This window comes from Zosterops lateralis, assembly GCF_965231275.1.
Source record: "Zosterops lateralis genome assembly, chromosome: 1".
NCBI classification, from domain to species: Eukaryota; Metazoa; Chordata; class Aves; order Passeriformes; family Zosteropidae; genus Zosterops; species Zosterops lateralis.
In genome coordinates this window covers 47,901,221-47,909,113 of record NC_139762.1, presented here as the reverse complement: position 1 = coordinate 47,909,113, position 7,893 = coordinate 47,901,221, and positions in this window count along the sequence as shown.

Below are 7,893 nucleotides of genomic sequence, written 5' to 3'. Positions count from 1 at the left end.
GCCCTGCATGGATCACCTTGGGCCACAGTGCCAACTAACACCACACTGCATTCACTGTATCCCCAAATTTCTTGGTTCTGGACTTAGAGGCTAGCAACTACAGCTGAAAAGCTCTTCTCTTTGATGGAAAAAATCGAGTTTGATTTTCATCCAGAATCTGAAAAAACTTAATTTTGAAATATTAAAAGCATCACAGAATGAGATAACTGGTTTCTGCTGTGCTCCAGGCTGATGTCTCACCTGTCAAGTCCCTATCCAGCTTTGAATCAGATCCCCAAACTGACAGCAAGTTGAATTTTCCTCTTAATGTGAGTTTTGAATCAGAACTTTTGCAAATGCTTAGATTTTAGCCACAGTAGAACACTAGAGTTGTAAAAATCACAGAATATTTTTATAATAAATGATAAAATGTGAGTTGATTGTTTATCTTTCTTATATAATTTAAACAATTTTTTTAAAGAGGAGATTTTTCCTCATCTTTATTACTGTTTGTAGTCTTACTCCAGATTGGTTCATTTTGCAAAAGGGATACACAGCCATTTCTCATTTCTTGTTAAGAAACTTTTGCAGAAGAATGAGGAATCCTTAAGGGATTATATTTGAAAAGAAGCAAGCAGATAAAGAAAACACAGAAAGGAATACCATTAATTATGAATATTGCGTTAGTGGAACTGTCAGACACCCTGAGATTTCAAATCCCTTCACTCTGTTCCCCTCACTATTACCATCAATGAAATCATATATTTTGCAAGGGCCTGATTCTCCATTCATTTAGCATGTTGCAGAGCAGAATTTCTTGCTGTTCTGTGACTAGAATGGCAAGTAGCCTCCACAAAAAGGAGCCAAGCCCCATGAACTGAAACAGATGCCTGATGAATGTGCATTGCTACAAAATATTAAGACAGTCAACATAGTCACTTGAAATGTTCTAACTTTTAAGGAGCTGAGCAGGTGGCCCGAATGTACAGCATCCATCAGATGCTGGCATGTAGTTATTTGTACAAATGCCAGTAAGTAGGTAGAATAAATTCACAGCTCGCATCACCACCAGAAAGACTTTTCCTTCAAAATCTTCCACTTCCAATTGCCAAGGCACTCTCTGCCCTTCTCAAAGCGCTGCAGCTGGAAAGGGAAAAATGCACAGAAATAAAGCCAAGCTGCCAAAAGAGAAAGGTGGCTTCAGGTGAGCCCTGGCCAGCTCCCAGCACAGCCGGCAGGAATGCAGCCAGCCCAGCACACCGTATGCTCATTAACAAGGCAACTGCAAGGAACAAAACACCAACCATATGCTTGTCCTGCCCCGCTCCTCCCTCTGCTCAAGGTCCCATTTAACTGCAATGAGCACCAATATACCCTGAGAGCGGGGCCAGGAGGCTGTGCAGATGCAGGTACTAGATCCCATTTTGTCTACAGCTGGCATCAGCAGCTGGTTGTAAAATCTCCTGAGCCACAAGCCAGAGCCTCAGCAGCCGAGAGCTCTGTTTCCCAGCGTTCAGGAAGGCCATTGGAGGAAAACTGGGTTCAGAATTTCCACAAGCCAACTTCTTAGCCACTACTGACACATAATGTGTTTAACATATATAAATAGGAATCCTTTTCAATTCTGTTTTCTCATTGCTGCTCAGAATAAGTTTTCTTTCCTTTTCGCGTGTTTAATTGAACCAAAACCAATTTAACAGGCTGTTGGACAAGATGATCATTGTAGGTCCCTTCCAACTGAAAATAGTCTAGTCTAGTCTCTTCTGTACCAATGCTTAATTCAACTTAATCTATAGAGTGTGGATAACACGTCGTATCTGCCTTGGGAGAAAAATGCTCCTCTCCTCCCATTCCTTGCCTTTCTGTCTGCTCCTCTGGCGAGGGCACATAAGAGGTCATTTCCATTTTTCCCATTCAAGCCTGCATTGATACAGGAATAAGATTAGATTTCAGACGATGCCTGGGTCTGATAAACCTCTCTTTTCCTCTGCAGAGGGTGATCCAATGCCTAAGACTTAGGCTTGGACTTCAGGGAAGATAGTAAGCACCTTGCTCTTCTGCACATTCATTTACATGCTGGCCATGGCCAAGAGATCTCCTCTCCTGTAAGGAAGAGCTTTGGAAAATGAATATGTGAGAGAAACTCAGGCCCTTCTATATGTCATTCCTCTTTCACTGGGACACTCCTGCCTGCATAGTTATCCTCAGCTCTGGGCATACAGAGCAGTTGCAGCTCTGTGTTGGTGTTGGATAGCAATTTTTGACAGATCCTCTATACACAGGGACCTGACTCTCTGTTTAAAAAAACACAGTTTTGGTCCTCACATGTCAAATTGGAGCTAGTGAAATCAGCTAAAACTGTGGTGAACCTGCTTTGCAAAGAAGGAGTAGGTAAAGCCACATAACAAATGAGCTGTTAATTTCACAGCAAACAAGTTTTGTTATCAATTTCTATTGGGCAAATAGAAATTCTTGCAATTCTAGGTCAAGTTTAAAATAGAGTTCAAAACATAGCAAAAGATGGTCATTAATACATACATGTTTTCAGACTACACTGCCATCTTTAATCTGTGATCAAATAGTACTATAGACACTACAGGGATAGAAGAGGGCAACAAAGAGAATTAGTCTAATCCATCAACACTAAAAGCCTGAGAAAAGACCAGCACAAACCACAATGCAGGCCAAAAAATGTGCCCATAGAAAGGTAGTGGGAAGAAAAGAAAATGTGGGAAGAAAAAATTTTGAATGCCTGCATCCCTGCTCTCCTTTCTATGGAAGAAGTTGTACCTGAAGTAATGAATACACTCTGTCTTGTGGCGATGAGCAGCAGAGTGGAATTGCAGATTTATAACAGAGGTAGAAAGCCATTAGATGGATTGCAGGACCTTTTATTACCAATTGCAATTTCATGGCAGAGTTATTATTTATTAAATATAGAAGCAGCCAGTTGAATTCTAACTGCTCTTTAGTTTAATTCCTCTTATAAAAAGGCTGAAGAAATTACACAGAGAAGGCTAAAAGTGCTCTGCAGTAGCAGAGGCTTCTTTCTCACTGCTTTCACATGGATACACACACACACACACAGAAATAAAAAAGGTCATTGTATGGAAGGGGAACAAGTTACACCCAATTTCTCTTTAAAAAAGCCTAAGGTAGAGTAAAATAAATGTACTGTACTGCTATCATTTCTGCACCTGAAGAGCAGTTTGGACATTGTAACACTCTCAAGTACTGAAGCTGAGTTTTTTACCATCTGAAGAAAAATATACACTTTACCCCCTGCTCTCTCATACAAAACCAGTGTGCTGACAGAAAATAAATCCATGAAATGACATGATCCAGGCCAGAACTAGTACGTGAGCAGAGGGGAAGAAGACAATATTGGCCATAATATACAATTGCATTCCGGGTCACCTCCATGAAGAGGGATTACATATATTTTCAGGCAGCAAAAAGGTTGAGTTATTCAAACCCTAGTAGCTTTGTGCCAGCACTTCGGATTCACTGAACTACAGAGCAGTGGAAAGGAGGAGGAACAAAGAGAAGTGGAGAAATACCCACTGAAGAAATGGTCTCAGCTTCACAGAGAGCTCTCATGACTCTTTTTTCATGCTTATCTCTCACTGCACACTGGCACAAGCAGGGTGTTTAATAACTTACATTGGCCAGAAGACCAAATGCCATTAAAATTTTTTCTTTTTTAATTTTTTTTTCTTTAGTGTTCAGCAAATAATAAAAAACAAGATTAGGCAGGACCAAAAAAAACCATATAACATTTCTATTACATACATTTCATATATAAAAAAGTAGTCTTCTGCAAGCCAGCTACTTTTAGATTAAAATGTAGATGTAGATTAGTCTGGTGATACAAACTTTCATTTCCAAAATAATATAGTCTTTTGCTAATATATTTTTCAGGCATACTTTTTTGGATATTATCTGATATTCTTTAGCAGTACATTGATGTTCCTGATCCTACTATGAAATATACTTTCATTAAAAATGTTGAAATTGCTATCATTTCCATTTCTGCACAAATAAAATCATTCAATTATGGTTCCAGTCCAATGAAAAAATGAAACAAGACTGCCTCACATGCTGACTTAAACACAGAAAGCACAGTTCAAAGAAACAAGACTGCCTAAAGAAAAATACAAAATTTAGCAACCAGTTTAAGGTTGTGGATAGAGCTGCTGTAAGTGTTCACACCCCAGTGACCAAACAGGCAGCAAATTCTAAGTAGGCAAATAAACTCAATCCAATATTTTTATGTCCCCACATTTTGAGACTGCTGTCTCTCTTAGCTCATCCACATTGCAATAAGGTGACAATGATGTGGGATATCTCATGGTAATGACTCTTTGCTCGCCATTGTAAATGTGAGTATTATGATAGAAATGGCCAGAGAAATGTGAACTAGGGTGTTGTTTTTGGAGTGAGTATGATTACCCTCACGATGGCATTGCACGCAGACAGCCCTCACCAGCTAGCTGAGGACAGCTGCTTTATGTGCCGTAAGTTGAGGACCAGCAGCACCGGATCTCCATGCAAATAAATGGGATCAGCCTTTTTCAGCTCACAGGTTGTGCCAAAGCATGCGAGCAGCTGATCTGGCTTGCTACATCTGGGAGGTAAGCTGTGGATTCTTTTCACATTAGTAATGATATGCGCACATGTATAAGCAGAAATAATTTACTGTCTATACAGATAAAACAACATCTCCTTTAGTTAGCCGAGAAATTTCCAGTGCTTGTCCAAACATACCTCTGAAACAGGTAATATTGTTCCTATAATAAAGTAATACAGGATAAAATAATAAGTATCATCTAGGAAGCAGGAGTGCGAGAAGTTTCGAGTGCATAACAGTGGTGTGGGTGGAATATATGAAATAGCAAATACAATACCTAATTTTCTAAAGTCATTAGAAGCAAACCAGAAATCAGTGTGGGAGACATTTGTTGCGCCTGCTGCTCAGAGCTAAGTTTCCAGAACTTTTAAAAAGACCAAAATTGTTGAAGAGTTCCTTAGGTTTTATCTTTGGAACAGAAAGAAAATTGGAAGGGAAAATAATTATTGTTATGCATCCACATGTATCAAACCAGTGAGAGATTAAATGAAGGAAAAGGAAAATGTTTCTACACTCAAAGCGTTCAAAGCTTTGTAGCACAATTTGCTTCAGGAGAAAATAATGTTTTCTGTGGTTATGAACATGCAAAAAGGTTCCAAACTTTATATGAACTGCAGCTCAGGGATTAGATGAGGATTTAATATCTTTCTCAGAGAAAGGATTAATTAAAATCTGTCTTCTTTGGGAAGGTGATGAGCAAAATAATTTCATATGCATATAGAGCTTTTGAATTTTTTCTCCACAGAAATGAAATGTATTTGATGACTCCTCATTTCATATCTTTTTCTTCAAAAAAAGGAATAATTTTATATTTTTATTCATAGGACTTGCTGAAGGGATTTTAACGTGCTTTCAAAATGTCAAAAAAAATTGAATCATGGGAGTCTCCTTTAGAAAACTGAAAATGTACTGTTAGGAACTGAGGAAATACTGCTTAAACATCACTAAGAATCTGTCCTTTTGCTACATATTTCACCATGCTTAACAGTGAAACTGGTTAGAAAGTCTACTAGCTAGTGATAGACCTAAGTGTATTTTGAATTTCATGATCATACTGTGAAAAGTTTTACTTCTCTTTCCACGAAAGGCCTGGATTGTCATCAAAGAGCTGAAGCGTGCACACACACAATTGTTTTTTGCTCATTTGCAGACCTTAGAAGCTGGTATTTTAGAGAACCTGGATGAAGATCCAAGTCATCTGGCCCTGCCTCAGGGTGTTAAAGTTTGGAAATGTGTTTCACTACCTTGTGAAAGAAATGACACAAATTAGAGCATCTCGTAGGATACCTGCTGGTGCCTGGCTCCCTCCATTCTCTTTCTCTCTATAAAGCAGCAATCCATGACAGCTGCAGTGAAAAAAAAATAATTAAAATCTTTCATTATTTGTTGCATGATAGAAATGCCAGTAGACATGTCTGAATTCCCTCCAGCACTGAAATGAAAGAAATAGGTATTTCACCGAACAAATGTAATTTTGAAAAATGCTAAAAATATTCATTGCGAGCCATCAAGACTAAAAAAGCTATGTTTCTTAACTTTTTTTTAAAACTAACCTTCTCTTTTATGAGGAGTTTGACACCAGCAATCCTTTAACTGTACCATTTTTTAAAAGAAATATCTGGCAAATTTACATAAATTTATATATACATATACACACAAACATGTATATATATATACACATATAATTAGTAGAAATTTAAATTACTCAGACTAAATTGCAGAGCTTCCTGTACTGAAAATCATTGACACACAATGGATAATTAAAAAACAAACAAACAAAAACAGTAACAAAAAAACCCAACCCCACCATCTAAATTAAACCCAAACAAAACCAAGTAAACAAACAAAAAATCCAAACTAAAATAAAACAAAACAAAATAAAACAAAAAAAACACCCTCAAACACACACAAAAAAAATCTATGTAATAGGGGCATAACCCATACCAGAAGTGTAGGAAAGTAAGAAGCAGAGTGACAAACTGAAAGATCTAAAGAAGCAAACAAACACAAAGGCTCTAGTGGAGAACTTTACACACTTTCTTGTACAGCTTATATCCTTAAAAGCTCAATTGGATTTTTTTTGTCTTTCATCTGTCTCATTTCTTCAGCCTCAACATGCACAAAATCTAAGGCAAAGGCTTATCACCTTCTGCTGCCCTGTTTGATGAGCACCAGTGTCCCCTGCTCAGGTGGTCAAGGTCTCTGCCCTGCAGCACAGCACAAGTATGGCCAAAAAAAGCAGGTGGTACTCCCCCTGATGAGCACACTCGAGTAATTACCAAATAGTATAGCAGAGAACAGCAGCTCTTGGATGGAGTAGAGAACAGAATTGGATGATCTGGTCCACTGATTTAAACATGGCTCAACTCCAAGGAGTGTTTGCCTGAACTTTATAGGGCAATCTTAGCCCATGTGTTTATCATAGATCCAAGGAGCTCAAGAAAGGCTCGATGGCGTGCAATTTTATAGTCACTGCATGGTCCTGTAAGATGAATATGGATTAACTGTCCTAGCATTAAATATTTAATGTAATAAAATGTTTTCTTAAAAGTATGGAAGTGTGACTTGGTCCTGCATTTTAATTATGCTTTAAAAATTCCTGTCAACATCTAATTTGTTCTATTCAAATCCCGACACGCTCCAAAGATAAATCTCTTCTGTTTGAAGAAGGTTGAGAGAGTCAAAGGAGAAGATCAAATAATTAGGCATAGGTGAATTTAAAATCACTGTTCCAGACTGTCAAATACATTAGACTTCAAAGACAGAACAGTAAATTATACATATGTATAATATATATGTGCAATTTCTCATTCCACTTTTGTAATTGAAAAAAGAAAAAAAAGAAAAAATGTTTTATTAATTCATCCCAGACTCTCTAGATACTCAACACTAGATCAGCAATTGCATTAAATAAGTTATAGTGAAATCTTTGTGGTACCTGTCCAAAATTAACCTGAGGCTGTACTACATCATAGCAAATCCATAGCTCTGTCTAGCTGAGACTGGGTATGCATTTCACCTTCTGTACCTTTTCTCCTACCCTACTTTTTGGAACTGTACTAATAAACTATGAGGACAGGAGGTATGAGCTCACTCATAGTGAAATTAAATTGAAAATTTCAGCTGTGTTGCTTTAGGTTAGGTAACAGGGGTTTTAGTTTAATTACAAGTGGATCAAGCTATAATGTTTCAAAACCTGTAAAATGAAGAAAATTAAATATTCCACAGGGAAAGTGCTGAAGTTGAAACTTCTCTGTCCTTTTATTTTAGCTGAAATAAAGTCT